This window comes from Rhinoderma darwinii, assembly GCF_050947455.1.
Source record: "Rhinoderma darwinii isolate aRhiDar2 chromosome 1 unlocalized genomic scaffold, aRhiDar2.hap1 SUPER_1_unloc_14, whole genome shotgun sequence".
NCBI lineage: Eukaryota > Metazoa > Chordata > Amphibia > Anura > Rhinodermatidae > Rhinoderma > Rhinoderma darwinii.
In genome coordinates, this window is record NW_027461650.1 from 238,128 (window position 1) to 260,368 (window position 22,241).

A 22,241-nucleotide genomic window follows, 5' to 3' on the forward strand; every position below is an offset into this window, starting at 1 on the left:
CTCCTATATAAGTAAAGAGACTCTGTCACCACATTATAAGTGCCCTATCTCCTATATAAGTAAAGAGGCTCTGTCACCACACTATACGTGCCCTATCTCCTATATAAGTAAAGAGACTCTGTCACCACATTATAAGTGTCCTATCTCCTATATAAGTAAAGAGACTCTGTCACCACATTATAAGTGTCCTATCTCCTATATAAGTAAAGAGGCTCTGTCACCACATTATAAGTGTCCTATCTCCTATATAAGTAAAGAGACTCTGTCACCACATTATAAGTGTCCTATCTCCTATATAAGTAAAGAGACTCTGTCACCACATTATAAGTGTCCTATCTCCTATATAAGTAAAGAGGCTGTAAAGGATCTGCCAGGCACTGCGGGGTTAACTCCCAGAACTAATCAGTCAGCACCTGAGAATACATCCCTGAGACTGACTCCTGCTTCCACCATTCAGGCTGGCAGGCTTAGGAGTGGGAGAGCCTATCGTAACCTGGCCAGACTCAGCTAGCTCCCGCCCTCGGTCTATTTAAGCCTGCACTTCCTGTCCCTCGGTGCTTGTTATTGCTTTGGTTTCCTTCCTTGTGGTTCCTGGCCCAGCTACAGCTCCTGCTATTTTTGATCCTGCTCCATACCGACCCTGGCTTACCGACTACTCTTCTGCTTGTCGTTTTGTACCTCGCACACTCCTGGCTTGACTCGGCTCGTTCACCACTCTGGTTGCTCACGGTGTTGCCGTGGGCAACGGCCCCTTTTCCTTGCTTGTGTTCCTTGTATGTTTGTCGTGTTTGTCGTGCACTTACTGAGCGCAGGGACCGCCGCCCAGTTGTACCCCGTCGCCTAGGGCGGGTCGTTGCAAGTAGGCAGGGACAGAGTGGCGGGTAGATTAGGGCTCACTTGTCCGTCTCCCTACCCCCTGCCGTCACAGAGGCTCTGTCACCACATTATAAGTGTCCTATCTCCTATATAAGTAAAGAGACTCTGTCACCACATTATAAGTGTCCTATCTCCTATATAAGTAAAGAGACTCTGTCACCACATTATAAGTGTCCTATCTCCTATATAAGTAAAGAGGCTCTGTCACCACATTATAAGTGTCCTATCTCCTATATAAGTAAAGAGACTCTGTCACCACATTATAAGTGTCCTATCTCCTATATAAGTAAAGAGACTCTGTCACCACATTATAAGTGTCCTATCTCCTATATAAGTAAAGAGGCTCTGTCACCACATTATAAGTGTCCTATCTCCTATATAAGTAAAGAGACTCTGTCACCACATTATAAGTGCCCTATCTCCTATATAAGTAAAGAGGCTCTGTCACCACATTATAAGTGCCCTATCTCCTATATAAGTAAAGAGGCTCTGTCACCGCATTATAAGTGCCCTATCTCCTATATAAGTAAAGAGGCTCTGTCACCACATTATAAGTGTCCTATCTCCTATATAAGTAAAGAGGCTTTGTCACCACATTATAAGTGTCCTATCTCCTATATAAGTAAAGAGACTCTGTCACCACATTATAAGTGCCCTATCTCCTATATAAGTAAAGAGGCTCTGTCACCACATTATAAGTGTCCTATCTCCTATATAAGTAAAGAGGCTGTCACCACATTATAAGTGTCCTATCTCCTATATAAGTAAAGAGGCTCTGTCACCACATTATAAGTGCCCTATCTCCTATATAAGTAAAGAGGCTGTCACCACATTATAAGTGCCCTATCTCCTATATAAGTAAAGAGGCTGTCACCACATTATAAGTGTCCTATCTACTATATAAGTAAAGAGGCTCTGTCACCACATTATAAGTGTCCTATCTCTTATATAAGTAAAGAGGCTCTGTCACTACATTATAAGTGCCCTATCTCTTATATAAGTAAAGAGGCTCTGTCACCACATTATAAGTGCCCTATCTCCTATATAAGTAAAGAGGCTCTGTCACCACATTATAAGTGCCCTATCTCCTATATAAGTAAAGAGACTCTGTCACCACATTATAAGTGTCCTATCTCCTATATAAGTAAAGAGGCTCTGTCTCCACATTATAAGTGTCCTATCTCCTATGTAAGTAAAGAGGCTCTGTCACCACATTATAAGTGTCCTATCTCCTATATAAGTAAAGAGGCTAAAGAGGCTCTGTCTCCACATTATAAGTGCCCTATCTCCTATATAAGTAAAGAGACTCTGTCACCACATTATAAGTGCCCTATCTCCTATATAAGTAAAGAGACTCTGTCACCACATTATAAGTGCCCTATCTCCTATATAAGTAAAGAGGCTCTGTCACCACATTATAAGTGTCCTATCTCCTATATAAGTAAGGAGGCTCTGTCACCACATTATAAGTGCCCTATCTCCTATATAAGTAAAGAGGCTGTCACCACATTATAAGTGTCCTATCTCCTATATAAGTAAAGAGACTCTGTCACCACATTATAAGTGCCCTATCTCCTATATAAGTAAAGAGACCCTGTCACCACATTATAAGTGCGCTATCTCCTATATAAGTAAAGAGACCCTGTCACCACATTATAAGTGCGCTATCTCCTATATAAGTAAAGAGGCTCTGTCTCCACATTATAAGTATCCTATCTCGTATATAAGTAAAGAGACTCTGTCACCACATTATAAGTGCCCTATCTCCTATATAAGTAAAGAGGCTCTGTCACCACACTATACGTGCCCTATCTCCTATATAAGTAAAGAGGCTCTGTCACCACATTATAAGTGCCCTATCTCCTATATAAGTAAAGAGACTCTGTCACCACATTATAAGTGACCTATCTCCTATATAAGTAAAGAGGCTGTCACCACATTATAAGTGTCCTATCTCCTATATAAGTAAAGAGACTCTGTCACCACATTATAAGTGTCCTATCTCCTATATAAGTAAAGAGACTCTGTCACCACATTATAAGTGCCCTATCTCCTATATAAGTAAAGAGGCTGTCACCACATTATAAGTGCTCTATCTCCTATATAAGTAAAGAGGCTCTGTCACCACATTATAAGTGCCCTATCTCCTATATAAGTAAAGAGGCTCTGTCACCACATTATAAGTGTCCTATCTCCTATATAAGTAAAGAGACTCTGTCACCACATTATAAGTGCTCTATCTCCTATATAAGTAATGAGGCTCTGTCACCACATTATAAGTGCCCTATCTCCTATATAAGTAAAGAGGCTCTGTCACCACATTATAAGTGTCCTATCTCCTATATAACTAAAGAGGCTCTGTCACCGCATTATAAGTACCCTATCTCCTATATAAGTAAAGAGGCTCTGTCACCACATTATAAGTGCCCTATCTCCTATATTAGTAAAGAGGCTGTCACCACATTATAAGTGTCCTATCTCCTATATAAGTAAAGAGGCTGTCACCACATTATAAGTGTCCTATCTCCTATATAAGTAAAGAGGCTGTCACCATATTATAAGTGTCCTATCTCCTATATAAGCAAAGAGGCTCTGTCACCACATTATAAGTGTCCTATCTCCTATATAAGTAAAGAGACTCTGTCACCACATTATAAGTGTCCTATCTCCTATATAAGTAAAGAGACTCTGTCACCACATTATAAGTGCCCTATCTCCTATATAAGTAAAGAGGCTATCACCACATTATAAGTGCCCTATCTCCTATATAAGTAAAGAGGCTCTGTCACCACACTATACGTGCCCTATCTCCTATATAAGTAAAGAGACTCTGTCACCACATTATAAGTGTCCTATCTCCTATATAAGTAAAGAGACTCTGTCACCACATTATAAGTGTCCTATCTCCTATATAAGTAAAGAGGCTCTGTCACCACATTATAAGTGTCCTATCTCCTATATAAGTAAAGAGACTCTGTCACCACATTATAAGTGTCCTATCTCCTATATAAGTAAAGAGACTCTGTCACCACATTATAAGTGTCCTATCTCCTATATAAGTAAAGAGGCTGTAAAGGATCTGCCAGGCACTGCGGGGTTAACTCCCAGAACTAATCAGTCAGCACCTGAGAATACATCCCTGAGACTGACTCCTGCTTCCACCATTCAGGCTGGCAGGCTTAGGAGTGGGAGAGCCTATCGTAACCTGGCCAGACTCAGCTAGCTCCCGCCCTCGGTCTATTTAAGCCTGCACTTCCTGTCCCTCGGTGCTTGTTATTGCTTTGGTTTCCTTCCTTGTGGTTCCTGGCCCAGCTACAGCTCCTGCTATTTTTGATCCTGCTCCATACCGACCCTGGCTTACCGACTACTCTTCTGCTTGTCGTTTTGTACCTCGCACACTCCTGGCTTGACTCGGCTCGTTCACCACTCTGGTTGCTCACGGTGTTGCCGTGGGCAACGGCCCCTTTTCCTTGCTTGTGTTCCTTGTATGTTTGTCGTGTTTGTCGTGCACTTACTGAGCGCAGGGACCGCCGCCCAGTTGTACCCCGTCGCCTAGGGCGGGTCGTTGCAAGTAGGCAGGGACAGAGTGGCGGGTAGATTAGGGCTCACTTGTCCGTCTCCCTACCCCCTGCCGTCACAGAGGCTCTGTCACCACATTATAAGTGTCCTATCTCCTATATAAGTAAAGAGACTCTGTCACCACATTATAAGTGTCCTATCTCCTATATAAGTAAAGAGACTCTGTCACCACATTATAAGTGTCCTATCTCCTATATAAGTAAAGAGGCTCTGTCACCACATTATAAGTGTCCTATCTCCTATATAAGTAAAGAGACTCTGTCACCACATTATAAGTGTCCTATCTCCTATATAAGTAAAGAGGCTCTGTCACCACATTATAAGTGTCCTATCTCCTATATAAGTAAAGAGACTCTGTCACCACATTATAAGTGTCCTATCTCCTATATAAGTAAAGAGACTCTGTCACCACATTATAAGTGTCCTATCTCCTATATAAGTAAAGAGGCTCTGTCACCACATTATAAGTGTCCTATCTCCTATATAAGTAAAGAGACTCTGTCACCACATTATAAGTGCCCTATCTCCTATATAAGTAAAGAGGCTCTGTCACCACATTATAAGTGCCCTATCTCCTATATAAGTAAAGAGGCTCTGTCACCGCATTATAAGTGCCCTATCTCCTATATAAGTAAAGAGGCTCTGTCACCACATTATAAGTGTCCTATCTCCTATATAAGTAAAGAGGCTTTGTCACCACATTATAAGTGTCCTATCTCCTATATAAGTAAAGAGACTCTGTCACCACATTATAAGTGCCCTATCTCCTATATAAGTAAAGAGGCTCTGTCACCACATTATAAGTGTCCTATCTCCTATATAAGTAAAGAGGCTGTCACCACATTATAAGTGTCCTATCTCCTATATAAGTAAAGAGGCTCTGTCACCACATTATAAGTGCCCTATCTCCTATATAAGTAAAGAGGCTGTCACCACATTATAAGTGCCCTATCTCCTATATAAGTAAAGAGGCTGTCACCACATTATAAGTGTCCTATCTACTATATAAGTAAAGAGGCTCTGTCACCACATTATAAGTGTCCTATCTCTTATATAAGTAAAGAGGCTCTGTCACTACATTATAAGTGCCCTATCTCTTATATAAGTAAAGAGGCTCTGTCACCACATTATAAGTGCCCTATCTCCTATATAAGTAAAGAGGCTCTGTCACCACATTATAAGTGCCCTATCTCCTATATAAGTAAAGAGACTCTGTCACCACATTATAAGTGTCCTATCTCCTATATAAGTAAAGAGGCTCTGTCTCCACATTATAAGTGTCCTATCTCCTATGTAAGTAAAGAGGCTCTGTCACCACATTATAAGTGTCCTATCTCCTATATAAGTAAAGAGGCTAAAGAGGCTCTGTCTCCACATTATAAGTGCCCTATCTCCTATATAAGTAAAGAGACTCTGTCACCACATTATAAGTGCCCTATCTCCTATATAAGTAAAGAGACTCTGTCACCACATTATAAGTGCCCTATCTCCTATATAAGTAAAGAGGCTCTGTCACCACATTATAAGTGTCCTATCTCCTATATAAGTAAGGAGGCTCTGTCACCACATTATAAGTGCCCTATCTCCTATATAAGTAAAGAGGCTGTCACCACATTATAAGTGTCCTATCTCCTATATAAGTAAAGAGGCTCTGTCACCACATTATAAGTGTCCTATCTCCTATATAAGTAAGGAGGCTCTGTCCCCACATTATAAGTGTCCTATCTCCTATATAAGTAAAGAGACTGTCACCACATTATAAGTGTCCTATCTCCTATATAAGTAAAGAGGCTCTGTCACCACATTATAAGTGCCCTATCTCCTATATAAGTAAAGAGACTCTGTCACCACATTATAAGTGCCCTATCTCCTATATAAGTAAAGAGACTCTGTCACCACATTATAAGTGCCCTATCTCCTATATAAGTAAAGAGACCCTGTCACCACATTATAAGTGCGCTATCTCCTATATAAGTAAAGAGACCCTGTCACCACATTATAAGTGCGCTATCTCCTATATAAGTAAAGAGGCTCTGTCTCCACATTATAAGTATCCTATCTCGTATATAAGTAAAGAGACTCTGTCACCACATTATAAGTGCCCTATCTCCTATATAAGTAAAGAGGCTCTGTCACCACACTATACGTGCCCTATCTCCTATATAAGTAAAGAGGCTCTGTCACCACATTATAAGTGCCCTATCTCCTATATAAGTAAAGAGACTCTGTCACCACATTATAAGTGACCTATCTCCTATATAAGTAAAGAGGCTGTCACCACATTATAAGTGTCCTATCTCCTATATAAGTAAAGAGACTCTGTCACCACATTATAAGTGTCCTATCTCCTATATAAGTAAAGAGACTCTGTCACCACATTATAAGTGCCCTATCTCCTATATAAGTAAAGAGGCTGTCACCACATTATAAGTGCTCTATCTCCTATATAAGTAAAGAGGCTCTGTCACCACATTATAAGTGCCCTATCTCCTATATAAGTAAAGAGGCTGTCACCACATTATAAGTGCTCTATCTCCTATATAAGTAAAGAGGCTCTGTCACCACATTATAAGTGCCCTATCTCCTATATAAGTAAAGAGGCTCTGTCACCACATTATAAGTGTCCTATCTCCTATATAAGTAAAGAGACTCTGTCACCACATTAAAAGTGCTCTATCTCCTATATAAGTAAAGAGGCTCTGTCACCACATTATAAGTGCCCTATCTCCTATATAAGTAAAGAGGCTCTGTCACCACATTATAAGTGTCCTATCTCCTATATAACTAAAGAGGCTCTGTCACCGCATTATAAGTACCCTATCTCCTATATAAGTAAAGAGGCTCTGTCACCACATTATAAGTGCCCTATCTCCTATATTAGTAAAGAGGCTGTCACCACATTATAAGTGTCCTATCTCCTATATAAGTAAAGAGGCTGTCACCACATTATAAGTGTCCTATCTCCTATATAAGTAAAGAGGCTGTCACCATATTATAAGTGTCCTATCTCCTATATAAGCAAAGAGGCTCTGTCACCACATTATAAGTGTCCTATCTCCTATATAAGTAAAGAGACTCTGTCACCACATTATAAGTGTCCTATCTCCTATATAAGTAAAGAGACTCTGTCACCACATTATAAGTGCCCTATCTCCTATATAAGTAAAGAGGCTATCACCACATTATAAGTGCCCTATCTCCTATATAAGAGACTCTGTCACCACATTATAAGTGCCATATCTCCTATATTAGTAAAGAGACTCTGTCACCACATTATAAGTGCCCTATCTCCTATATAAGTAAAGAGGTTCTGTCTCCACATTATAAGTGTCCTATCTCCTATATAAGTAAAGAGACTCTGTCACCACATTATAAGTGCCCTATCTCCTATATAAGTAAAGAGGCTCTGTCACCACACTATACGTGCCCTATCTCCTATATAAGTAAAGAGACTCTGTCACCACATTATAAGTGTCCTATCTCCTATATAAGTAAAGAGACTCTGTCACCACATTATAAGTGTCCTATCTCCTATATAAGTAAAGAGGCTCTGTCACCACATTATAAGTTTCCTATCTCCTATATAAGTAAAGAGACTCTGTCACCACATTATAAGTGCCCTATCTCCTATATAAGTAAAGAGGCTCTGTCACCACATTATAAGTGCCCTATCTCCTATATAAGTAAAGAGGCTCTGTCACCACATTATAAGTGCCCTATCTCCTATATAAGTAAAGAGACTCTGTCACCACATTATAAGTGTCCTATCTCCTATATAAGTAAAGAGACTCTGTCACCACATTATAAGTGTCCTATCTCCTATATAAGTAAAGAGGCTCTGTCACCACATTATAAGTGCCCTATCTCCTATATAAGTAAAGAGACTCTGTCACCACATTATAAGTGTCCTATCTCCTATATAAGTAAAGAGACTCTGTCACCACATTATAAGTGTCCTATCTCCTATATAAGTAAAGAGGCTCTGTCACCACATTATAAGTGTCCTATCTCCTATATAAGTAAAGAGACTCTGTCACCACATTATAAGTGCCCTATCTCCTATATAAGTAAAGAGGCTCTGTCACCACATTATAAGTGCCCTATCTCCTATATAAGTAAAGAGGCTCTGTCACCACATTATAAGTGCCCTATCTCCTATATAAGTAAAGAGGCTCTGTCACCACATTATAAATGCCCTATCTCCTATATAAGTAAAGAGGCTCTGTCACTACATTATAAGTGCCCTATCTCTTATATAAGTAAAGAGGCTCTGTCACCACATTATAAGTGCCCTATCTCCTATATAAGTAAAGAGGCTCTGTCACCACATTATAAGTGTCCTATCTCCTATATAAGTAAAGAGACTCTGTCACAACATTATAAGTGCCCTATCTCTTATATAAGTAAAGAGGCTCTGTCACCACATTATAAGTGCCCTATCTCCTATATAAGTAAAGAGGCTCTGTCACCACATTATAAGTGTCCTATCTCCTATATAAGTAAAGAGACTCTGTCACCACATTATAAGTGCCCTATCTCCTATATAAGTAAAGAGGCTCTGTCACCACACTATACGTGCCCTATCTCCTATATAAGTAAAGAGACTCTGTCACCACATTATAAGTGTCCTATCTCCTATATAAGTAAAGAGACTCTGTCACCACATTATAAGTGTCCTATCTCCTATATAAGTAAAGAGGCTCTGTCACCACATTATAAGTGTCCTATCTCCTATATAAGTAAAGAGACTCTGTCACCACATTATAAGTGTCCTATCTCCTATATAAGTAAAGAGACTCTGTCACCACATTATAAGTGTCCTATCTCCTATATAAGTAAAGAGGCTGTAAAGGATCTGCCAGGCACTGCGGGGTTAACTCCCAGAACTAATCAGTCAGCACCTGAGAATACATCCCTGAGACTGACTCCTGCTTCCACCATTCAGGCTGGCAGGCTTAGGAGTGGGAGAGCCTATCGTAACCTGGCCAGACTCAGCTAGCTCCCGCCCTCGGTCTATTTAAGCCTGCACTTCCTGTCCCTCGGTGCTTGTTATTGCTTTGGTTTCCTTCCTTGTGGTTCCTGGCCCAGCTACAGCTCCTGCTATTTTTGATCCTGCTCCATACCGACCCTGGCTTACCGACTACTCTTCTGCTTGTCGTTTTGTACCTCGCACACTCCTGGCTTGACTCGGCTCGTTCACCACTCTGGTTGCTCACGGTGTTGCCGTGGGCAACGGCCCCTTTTCCTTGCTTGTGTTCCTTGTATGTTTGTCGTGTTTGTCGTGCACTTACTGAGCGCAGGGACCGCCGCCCAGTTGTACCCCGTCGCCTAGGGCGGGTCGTTGCAAGTAGGCAGGGACAGAGTGGCGGGTAGATTAGGGCTCACTTGTCCGTCTCCCTACCCCCTGCCGTCACAGAGGCTCTGTCACCACATTATAAGTGTCCTATCTCCTATATAAGTAAAGAGACTCTGTCACCACATTATAAGTGTCCTATCTCCTATATAAGTAAAGAGACTCTGTCACCACATTATAAGTGTCCTATCTCCTATATAAGTAAAGAGGCTCTGTCACCACATTATAAGTGTCCTATCTCCTATATAAGTAAAGAGACTCTGTCACCACATTATAAGTGCCCTATCTCCTATATAAGTAAAGAGGCTCTGTCACCACATTATAAGTGCCCTATCTCCTATATAAGTAAAGAGGCTCTGTCACCGCATTATAAGTGCCCTATCTCCTATATAAGTAAAGAGGCTCTGTCACCACATTATAAGTGTCCTATCTCGTATATAAGTAAAGAGACTCTGTCACCACATTATAAGTGCCCTATCTCCTATATAAGTAAAGAGGCTCTGTCACCACATTATAAGTGTCCTATCTCCTATATAAGTAAAGAGGCTCTGTCACCACATTATAAGTGTCCTATCTCCTATATAAGTAAAGAGACTCTGTCACCACATTATAAGTGCCCTATCTCCTATATAAGTAAAGAGACTCTGCCACCACATTATAAGTGCCCTATCTCCTATATAAGTAAAGAGGCTCTGTCACCACATTATAAGTGTCCTATCTCCTATAAGTAAAGAGACTCTGTCACCACATTATAAGTGTCCTATCTCCTATATAAGTAAAGAGGCTCTGTCACCACATTATAAGTGTCCTATCTCCTATATAAGTAAAGAGACTCTGTCACAACATTATAAGTGCCCTATCTCTTATATAAGTAAAGAGGCTCTGTCACTACATTATAAGTGCCCTATCTCTTATATAAGTAAAGAGGCTCTTTCACCACATTATAAGTGCCCTTTCTCCTATATAAGTAAAGAGGCTCTGTCACCACATTATAAGTGCCCTATCTCCTATATAAGTAAAGAGACTCTGTCACCACATTATAAGTGTCCTATCTCCTATATGAGTAAAGAGGCTCTGTCTCCACATTATAAGTGTCCTATCTCCTATATAAGTAAAGAGGCTCTGTCTCCACATTATAAGTGCCCTATCTCCTATATAAGTAAAGAGGCTCTGTCACCACATTATAAGTGTCCTATCTCCTATATAAGTAAAGAGGCTCTGTCACCACATTATAAGTGCCCTATCTCCTATATAAGTAAAGAGGCTCTGTCACCACATTATAAGTGTCCTATCTCCTATATAAGTAAAGAGGCTGTCACCACATTATAAGTGCCCTATCTCCTATATAAGTAAAGAGACTCTGTCACCACATTATAAGTGCCCTATCTCCTATATAAGTAAAGAGACTGTCACCACATTATAAGTGTCCTATCTCCTATATAAGTAAAGAGACTCTGTCACCACATTATAAGTGCCCTATCTCCTATATAAGTAATGAGACTCTGTCTCCACATTATAAGTGCCCTATCTCCTATATAAGTAAAGAGGCTCTGTCTCCACATTATAAGTGCCCTATCTCCTATATAAGTAAAGAGGCTGTCACCACATTATAAGTGCCCTATCTCCTATATAAGTAAAGAGACTCTGTCACCACATTATAAGTGCCCTATCTCCTATATAAGTAAAGAGACTGTCACCACATTATAAGTGTCCTATCTCCTATATAAGTAAAGAGACTCTGTCACCACATTATAAGTGCCCTATCTCCTATATAAGTAATGAGACTCTGTCTCCACATTATAAGTGCCCTATCTCCTATATAAGTAAAGAGGCTGTCACCACATTATAAGTGCCCTATCTCCTATATAAGTAAAGAGGCTCTGTCACCACATTATAAGTGCCCTATCTCCTATATAAGTAAAGAGACTCTGTCACCACATTATAAGTGTCCTATCTCCTATATAAGTAAAGAGACTCTGTCACCACATTATAAGTGTCCTATCTCCTATATAAGTAAAGAGGCTCTGTCACCACATTATAAGTGTCCTATCTCCTATATAAGTAAAGAGGCTCTGTCACCACATTATAAGTGTCCTATCTCCTATATAAGTAAAGAGGCTCTGTCACCACATTATAAGTGTCCTATCTCCTATATAAGTAAAGAGACTCTGTCACCACATTATAAGTGCCCTATCTCCTATATAAGTAAAGAGGCTCTGTCACCACATTATAAGTGCCCTATCTCCTATATAAGTAAAGAGGCTCTGTCACTACATTATAAGTGCCCTATCTCCTATATAAGTAAAGAGGCTCTGTCACCACATTATAAGTGTCCTATCACCTATATAAGTAAAGAGGCTCTGTCTCCACATTATAAGTGTCCTATCTCCTATATAATTAAAGAGACTATGTCACCACATTATAAGTTCCCTATCTCCTATATAAGTAAAGAGGCTCTGTCACCACATTATAAGTGTCCTATCTCCTATATAAGTAAAGAGACTGTCACCACATTATAAGTGCCCTATCTCCTATATAAGTAAAGAGGCTCTGTCACCACATTATAAGTGCCCTATCTCCTATATAAGTAAAGAGACTCTGTCACCACATTATACGTGCCCTATCTCCTATATAAGTAAAGAGGCTCTGTCACCACATTATAAGTGCCCTATCTCCTATATAAGTAAAGAGACTCTGTCACCACATTATAAGTGCCCTATCTCCTATATAAGTAAAGAGACTCTGTCACCACATTATATGTGTCCTATCTCCTATATAAGTAAAGAGGCTCTGTCACCACATTATAAGTGCCCTATCTCCTATATAAGTAAAGAGACTCTGTCACCACATTATAAGTGTCCTATCTCCTATATAAGTAAAGAGGCTCTGTCTCCACATTATAAGTGTCCTATCTCCTATGTAAGTAAAGAGGCTCTGTCACCACATTATAAGTGTCCTATCTCCTATGTAAGTAAAGAGGCTCTGTCACCACATTATAAGTGTCCTATCTCCTATGTAAGTAAAGAGGCTCTGTCACCACATTATAAGTGTCCTATCTCCTATATAAGTAAAGAGACTCTGTCACCACATTATAAGTGCCCTATCTCCTATATAAGTAAAGAGGCTGTCACCACATTATAAGTGCCCTATCTCCTATATAAGTAAAGAGGCTCTGTCACCACATTATAAGTGTCCTATCTCCTATATAAGTAAGGAGGCTCTGTCCCCACATTATAAGTGTCCTATCTCCTATATAATTAAAGAGACTGTCACCACATTATAAGTGTCCTATCTCCTATATAAGTAAAGAGGCTCTGTCACCACATTATAAGTGCCCTATCTCCTATATAAGTAAAGAGGCTCTGTCACCACATTATAAATGCCCTATCTCCTATAGAAGTAAAGAGGCTCTGTCACTACATTATAAGTGCCCTATCTCCTATATAAGTAAAGAGACTCTGTCACCACATTATAAGTGCCCTATCTCCTATATAAGTAAAGAGGCACTGTCACCACATTATAAGTGTCCTATCTCCTATATAAGTAAAGAGACTCTGTCACCACATTATAAGTGCCCTATCTCCTATATAAGTAAAGAGGCTGTCACCACATTATAAGTGCCCTATCTCCTATATAAGTAAAGAGACCCTGTCACCACATTATAAGTGCCCTATCTCCTATATAAGTAAAGAGGCTCTGTCTCCACATTATAAGTATCCTATCTCGTATATAAGTAAAGAGACTCTGTCACCACATTATAAGTGCCCTATCTCCTATATAAGTAAAGAGGCTCTGTCACCACACTATACGTGCCCTATCTCCTATATAAGTAAAGAGGCTGTCACCACATTATAAGTGCCCCATCTCCTATATAAGTAAAGAGGCTCTGTCACAACATTATAAGTGTCCTATCTCCTATATAAGTAAAGAGACTCTGTCACCACATTATAAGTGTCCTATCTCCTATATAAGTAAAGAGGGTCTGTCACCACATTATAAGTGCCCTATCTCCTATATAAGTAAAGAGACTCTGTCACCACATTATAAGTGCCCTATCTCCTATATAAGTAAAGAGGCTGTCACCACATTATAAGTGCCCCATCTCCTATATAAGTAAAGAGGCTCTGTCACAACATTATAAGTGTCCTATCTCCTATATAAGTAAAGAGACTCTGTCACCACATTATAAGTGCCCTATCTCCTATATAAGTAAAGAGACCCTGTCACCACATTATAAGTGCCCTATCTCCTATATAAGTAAAGAGACTCTGTCACCACATTATAAGTGTCCTATCTCCTATATAAGTAAAGAGGCTCTGTCACCACATTATAAGTGTCCTATCTCCTATATAAGTAAAGAGACTCTGTCACCACATTATAAGTGCCCTATCTCCTATATAAGTAAAGAGGCTCTGTCACTACATTATAAGTGCCCTATCTCCTATATAAGTAAAGAGACTCTGTCACCACATTATAAGTGCCCTATCTCCTATATAAGTAAAGAGGCTGTCACCACATTATAAGTGCCCCATCTCCTATATAAGTAAAGAGGCTCTGTCACCACATTATAAGTGTCCTATCTCCTATATAAGTAAAGAGGCTGTCACCACATTATAAGTGCCCCATCTCCTATATAAGTAAAGAGGCTCTGTCACCACATTATAAGTGCCCTATCTCCTATATAAGTAAAGAGGCTGTCACCACATTATAAGTGCTCTATCTCCTATATAAGTAAAGAGGCTGTCACCACATTATAAGTGCCCTATCTCCTATATAAGTAAAGAGGCTCTGTCACCACATTATAAGTGTCCTATCTCCTATATAAGTAAAGAGGCTCTGTCACCACATTATAAGTGCCCTATCTCCTATATAAGTAAAGAGGCTCTGTCACCACATTATAAGTGTCCTATCTCCTATATAAGTAAAGAGACTCTGTCACCACATTATAAGTGCCCTATCTCCTATATAAGTAAAGAGGCTCTGTCACCACATTATAAGTGTCCTATCTCCTATATAACTAAAGAGGCTCTGTCACCGCATTATAAGTACCCTATCTCCTATATAAGTAAAGAGGCTCTGTCACCACATTATAAGTGTCCTATCTCCTATATAAGTAAAGAGGCTGTCACCACATTATAAGTGTCCTATCTCCTATATAAGTAAAGAGGCTGTCACCACATTATAAGTGTCCTATCTCCTATATAAGTAAAGAGACTCTGTCACCACATTATAAGTGTCCTATCTCCTATATAAGTAAAGAGGCTCTGTCACCACATTATAAGTGTTTTATCTCCTATATAAGTAAAGAGACTCTGTCACCACATTATAAGTGCCCTATCTCCTATATAAGTAAAGAGGCTGTCACCACATTATAAGTGTCCTATCTCCCATATAAGTAAAGAGACTCTGTCACCACATTATAAGTGTCCTATCTCCTATATAAGTAAAGAGGCTGTCACCACATTATAAGTGTCCTATTTCCTATATAAGTAAAGAGGATCTGTCACCACATTATAAGTGCCCTATCTCCTATATAAGTAAAGAGGCTCTGTCACCACATTATAAGTGCCCTATCTCCTATATAAGTAAAGAGGCTATCACCACATTATAAGTGCCCTATCTCCTATATAAGAGACTCTGTCACCACATTATAAGTGCCCTATCTCCTATATTAGTAAAGAGACTCTGTCACCACATTATAAGTGCCCTATCTCCTATATAAGTAAAGAGGTTCTGTCTCCACATTATAAGTGTCCTATCTCCTATATAAGTAAAGAGGCTCTGTCACCACATTATAAGTGTCCTATCTCCTATATAAGTAAAGAGGATCTGTCACCACATTATAAGTGCCCTATCTCCTATATAAGTAAAGAGGCTCTGTCACCACATTATAAGTGCCCTATCTCCTATATAAGTAAAGAGGCTATCACCACATTATAAGTGCCCTATCTCCTATATAAGTAAAGAGGCTCTGTCACCACACTATACGTGCCCTATCTCCTATATAAGTAAAGAGACTCTGTCACCACATTATAAGTGTCCTATCTCCTATATAAGTAAAGAGACTCTGTCACCACATTATAAGTGCCCTATCTCCTATATAAGTAAAGAGACTCTGTCACCACATTATAAGTGCCCTATCTCCTATATAAGTAAAGAGGCTCTGTCACCACACTATACGTGCCCTATCTCCTATATAAGTAAAGAGACTCTGTCACCACATTATAAGTGTCCTATCTCCTATATAAGTAAAGAGACTCTGTCACCACATTTTAAGTGTCCTATCTCCTATATAAGTAAAGAGGCTCTTTCACCACATTATAAGTGTCCTATCTCCTATATAAGTAAAGAGACTCTGTCACCACATTATAAGTGCCCTATCTCCTATATAAGTAAAAAGGCTCTGTCACCACATTATAAGTGTCCTATCTCCTATATAAGTAAAGAGGCTCTGTCACCACATTATAAGTGCCCTGTCTCCTATATAAGTAAAGAGACTCTGTCACCACATTATAAGTGCCCTATCTCCTATATAAGTAAAGAGGCTCTGTCACCACACTATACGTGCCCTATCTCCTATATAAGTAAAGAGACTCTGTCACCACATTATAAGTGTCCTATCTCCTATATAAGTAAAGAGACTCTGTCACCACATTATAAGTGTCCTATCTCCTATATAAGTAAAGAGGCTCTGTCACCACATTATAAGTGCCCTATCTCCTATATAAGTAAAGAGGCTGTCACCACATTATAAGTGCCCTATCTCCTATATAAGTAAAGAGACTGTCACCACATTATAAGTGCCCTATCTCCTATATAAGTAAAGAGGCTGTCACCAAATTATAAGTGTCCTATCTCCTATATAAGTAAAGAGACTCTGTCACCACATTATAAGTGCCCTATCTCCTATATAAGTAAAGAGGCTGTCACCACATTATAAGTGCCCTATCTCCTATATAAGTAAAGAGGCTGTCACCACATTATAAGTGTTCTATCTCCTATATAACTAAAGAGGCTCTGTCACCACATTATAAGTGCCCTATCTCCTATATAAGTAAAGAGGCTGTCACCACATTATAAGTGTCCTATCTCCTATATAAGTAAAGAGGCTCTGTCACCACATTATAAGTGCCCTATCTCCTATATAAGTAAAGAGGCTGTCACCACATTATAAGTGCTTTATCTCCTATATAAGTAATGAGGCTCTGTCACCACATTATAAGTGCCCTATCTCCTATATAAGTAAAGAGACTCTGTCACCGCATTATAAGTGCCCTATCCCTATATAAGTAAAGAGGCTCTGTCACTACATTATAAGTGCCCTATCTCCTATATAAGTAAAGAGACTGTCACCACATTATAAGTGTCCTATCTCCTATATAAGTAAAGAGGCTCTGTCTCCACATTATAAGTGTCCTATCTCCTATATAAGTAAAGAGACTATGTCACCACATTATAAGTGCCCTATCTCCCATATAAGTAAAGAGGCTCTGTCACCACATTATAAGTGCCCTATCTCCTATATAAGTAAAGAGGCTCTGTCACCACATTATAAGTGTCCTATCTCCTATATAAGTAAAGAGGCTCTGTCACCACATTATAAGTGTCCTATCTCCTATATAAGTAAAGAGACTGTCACCACATTATAAGTGCCCTATCTCCTATATAAGTAAAGAGGCTCTGTCACCACATTATAAGTGCCATATCTCCTATATAAGTAAAGAGGCTCTGTCACCACATTATAAGTGTCCTATCTCCTATAGAAGTAAAGAGGCTCTGTCACCACATTATAAGTGTCCTATCTCCTATATAAGTAAAGAGGCTCTGTCACCACATTATAAGTGCCCTATCTCCTATATAAGTAAAGAGGCTCTGTCACCGCATTATAAGTGTCCTATCTCCTATATAAGTAAAGAGGCTCTGTCACCGCATTATAAGTGTCCTATCTCCTATATAAGTAAAGAGACTCTGTCACCACATTATAAGTGCCCTATCTCCTATATAAGTAAAGAGGCTCTGTCACCACATTATAAGTGTCCTATCTCCTATATAAGTAAAGAGACTCTGTCACCACATTATAAGTGCCCTATCTCCTATATAAGTAAAGAGGCTCTGTCACCACATTATAAGTGCTCTATCTCCTATATAAGTAAAGAGGCTGTCACCACATTATAAGTGCCCTATCTCCTATATAAGTAAAGAGGCTGTCACCACATTATAAGTGTCCTATCTCCTATATAAGTAAAGAGGCTCTGTCACCACATTATAAGTGCCCTATCTCCTATATAAGTAAAGAGGCTGTCACCACATTATAAGTGTCCTATCTCCTATATAAGTAAAGAGGCTCTGTCACCACATTATAAGTGTCCTATCTCCTATATAAGTAAAGAGGCTGTCACCACATTATAAGTGCTTTATCTCCTATATAAGTAATGAGGCTCTGTCACCACATTATAAGTGCCCTATCTCCTATATAAGTAAAGAGGCTCTGTCACCACATTATAAGTGTCCTATCTCATATATAACTAAAGAGGCTCTGTCACCGCATTATAAGTGCCCTATCTCCTATATAAGTAAAGAGGCTCTGTCACCGCATTATAAGTGTCCTATCTCCTATATAAGTAAAGAGGCTGTCACCACATTATAAGTGTCCTATCTCCTATATAAGTAAAGAGGCTGTCACCACATTATAAGTGTCCTATCTCCTATATAAGTAAAGAGGCTCTGTCACCACATTATAAGTGCCCTATCTCCTATATAAGTAAAGAGGCTCTGTCACCACATTATAAGTGTCCTATCTCCTATATAAGTAAAGAGGCTCTGTCACCACATTATAAGTGTCCTATCTCCTATATAAGTAAAGAGGCTCTGTCACCACATTATAAGTGTCCTATCTCCTATATAAGTAAAGAGACTCTGTCACCACATTATAAGTGTCCTATCTCCTATATAAGTAAAGAGGCTGTCACCACATTATAAGTGTCCTATCTCCTATATAAGTAAAGAGACTCTTTCACCACATTATAAGTGCCCTATCTCCTATATAAGTAAAGAGGCTGTCACCACATTATAAGTGCCCTATCTCCTATATAAGTAAAGAGACCCTGTCACCACATAAGTGCCCTATCTCCTATATAAGTAAAGAGGCTCTGTCTCCACATTATAAGTATCCTATCTCGTATAAAAGTAAAGAGACTGTCACCACATTATAAGTGTCCTATCTCCTATATAAGTAAAGAGGCTCTGTCACCACATTATAAGTGCCCTATCTCCTATATAAGTAAAGAGACTCTGTCACCACATTATAAGTGCCCTATCTCCTATATAAGTAAAGAGACTGTCACCACATTATAAGTGTCCTATCTCCTATATAAGTAAAGAGACTCTGTCACCACATTATAAGTGCCCTATCTCCTATATAAGTAATGAGACTCTGTCTCCACATTATAAGTGCCCTATCTCCTATATAAGTAAAGAGGCTCTGTCACCACATTATAAGTGCCCTATCTCCTATATAAGTAAAGAGACTCTGTCACCACATTATAAGTGTCCTATCTCCTATATAAGTAAAGAGACTCTGTCACCACATTATAAGTGTCCTATCTCCTATATAAGTAAAGAGGCACTGTCACCACATTATAAGTGTCCTATCTCCTATATAAGTAAAGAGACTCTGTCACCACATTATAAGTGCCCTATCTCCTATATAAGTAAAGAGACTGTCACCACATTATAAGTGTCCTATCTCCTATATAAGTAAAGAGACTCTGTCACCACATTATAAGTGCCCTATCTCCTATATAAGTAAAGAGGCTGTCACCACATTATAAGTGTCCTATCTCCTATATAAGTAAAGAGGCTCTGTCACCACATTATAAGTGTCCTATCTCCTATATAAGTAAAGAGGCTGTCACCACATTATAAGTGTCCTATCTCCTATATAAGTAAAGAGGCTCTGTCACCACATTATAAGTGTCCTATCTCCTATATAAGTAAAGAGACTCTGTCACCACATTATAAGTGTCCTATCTCCTATATAAGTAAAGAGACTCTGTCACCACACTATACGTGCCCTATCTCCTATATAAGTAAAGAGGCTCTGTCACCACATTATAAGTGCCCTATCTCCTATATAAGTAAAGAGGCTGTCACCACATTATAAGTGCCCTATCTCCTATATAAGTAAAGAGACCCTGTCACCACATTATAAGTGCCCTATCTCCTATATAAGTAAAGAGGCTCTGTCTCCACATTATAAGTATCCTATCTCGTATATAAGTAAAGAGACTCTGTCACCACATTATAAGTGCCCTATCTCCTATATAAGTAAAGAGGCTCTGTCACCACACTATACGTGCCCTATCTCCTATATAAGTAAAGAGGCTCTGTCACCACATTATAAGTGCCCTATCTCCTATATAAGTAAAGAGACTCTGTCACCACATTATAAGTGCCCTATCTCCTATATAAGTAAAGAGGCTGTCACCACATTATAAGTGCCCCATCTCCTATATAAGTAAAGAGGCTCTGTCACAACATTATAAGTGTCCTATCTCCTATATAAGTAAAGAGACTCTGTCACCACATTATAAGTGCCCTATCTCCTATATAAGTAAAGAGACCCTGTCACCACATTATAAGTGCCCTATCTCCTATATAAGTAAAGAGACTCTGTCACCACATTATAAGTGTCCTATCTCCTATATAAGTAAAGAGGCTCTGTCACCACATTATAAGTGTCCTATCTCCTATATAAGTAAAGAGGCTCTGTCACCACACTATACGTGCCCTATCTCCTATATAAGTAAAGAGGCTCTGTCACTACATTATAAGTGCCCTATCTCCTATATAAGTAAAGAGACTCTGTCACCACATTATAAGTGCCCTATCTCCTATATAAGTAAAGAGGCTGTCACCACATTATAAGTGCCCCATCTCCTATATAAGTAAAGAGGCTCTGTCACCACATTATAAGTGTCCTATCTCCTATATAAGTAAAGAGGCTGTCACCACATTATAAGTGCCCTATCTCCTATATAAGTAAAGAGGCTGTCACCACATTATAAGTGCCCCATCTCCTATATAAGTAAAGAGGCTCTGTCACAACATTATAAGTGCCCTATCTCCTATATAAGTAAAGAGGCTGTCACCACATTATAAGTGCCCTATCTCCTATATAAGTAAAGAGACTCTGTCACCACATTATAAGTGCCCTATCTCCTATATAAGTAAAGAGGCTGTCACCACATTATAAGTGCTCTATCTCCTATATAAGTAAAGAGGCTGTCACCACATTATAAGTGCCCTATCTCCTATATAAGTAAAGAGGCTCTGTCACCACATTATAAGTGTCCTATCTCCTATATAAGTAAAGAGGCTCTGTCACCACATTATAAGTGCTCTATCTCCTATATAAGTAATGAGGCTCTGTCACCACATTATAAGTGCCCTATCTCCTATATAAGTAAAGAGGCTCTGTCACCACATTATAAGTGTCCTATCTCCTATATAAGTAAAGAGACTCTGTCACCACATTATAAGTGCCCTATCTCCTATATAAGTAAAGAGGCTCTGTCACCACATTATAAGTGTCCTATCTCCTATATAACTAAAGAGGCTCTGTCACCGCATTATAAGTACCCTATCTCCTATATAAGTAAAGAGGCTCTGTCACCACATTATAAGTGTCCTATCTCCTATATAAGTAAAGAGGCTGTCACCACATTATAAGTGTCCTATCTCCTATATAAGTAAAGAGGCTGTCACCACATTATAAGTGTCCTATCTCCTATATAAGTAAAGAGGCTCTGTCACCACATTATAAGTGTCCTATCTCCTATATAAGTAAAGAGACTCTGTCACCACATTATAAGTGCCCTATCTCCTATATAAGTAAAGAGGCTATCACCACATTATAAGTGCCCTATCTCCTATATAAGAGACTCTGTCACCACATTATAAGTGCCCTATCTCCTATATAAGAGACTCTGTCACCACATTATAAGTGCCCTATCTCCTATATTAGTAAAGAGACTCTGTCACCACATTATAAGTGCCCTATCTCCTATATAAGTAAAGAGGTTCTGTCTCCACATTATAAGTGTCCTATCTCCTATATAAGTAAAGAGACTCTGTCACCACATTATAAGTGCCCTATCTCCTATATAAGTAAAGAGGCTCTGTCACCACACTATACGTGCCCTATCTCCTATATAAGTAAAGAGACTCTGTCACCACATTATAAGTGTCCTATCTCCTATATAAGTAAAGAGACTCTGTCACCACATTATAAGTGCCCTATCTCCTATATAAGTAAAAAGGCTCTGTCACCACATTATAAGTGTCCTATCTCCTATATAAGTAAAGAGGCTCTGTCACCACATTATAAGTGCCCTGTCTCCTATATAAGTAAAGAGACTCTGTCACCACATTA

At 39.2% G+C, this 22,241-nt stretch overlaps 1 long non-coding RNA gene across 1 annotated transcript in view; it reads left to right on the plus strand.

Moving 5' to 3' along the window:
• Window positions 1-22,241, plus strand: part of LOC142669041 (uncharacterized) — a 145,005-nt gene that overhangs the window by 58,273 nt on the left and 64,491 nt on the right. The window lies entirely within an intron of this gene.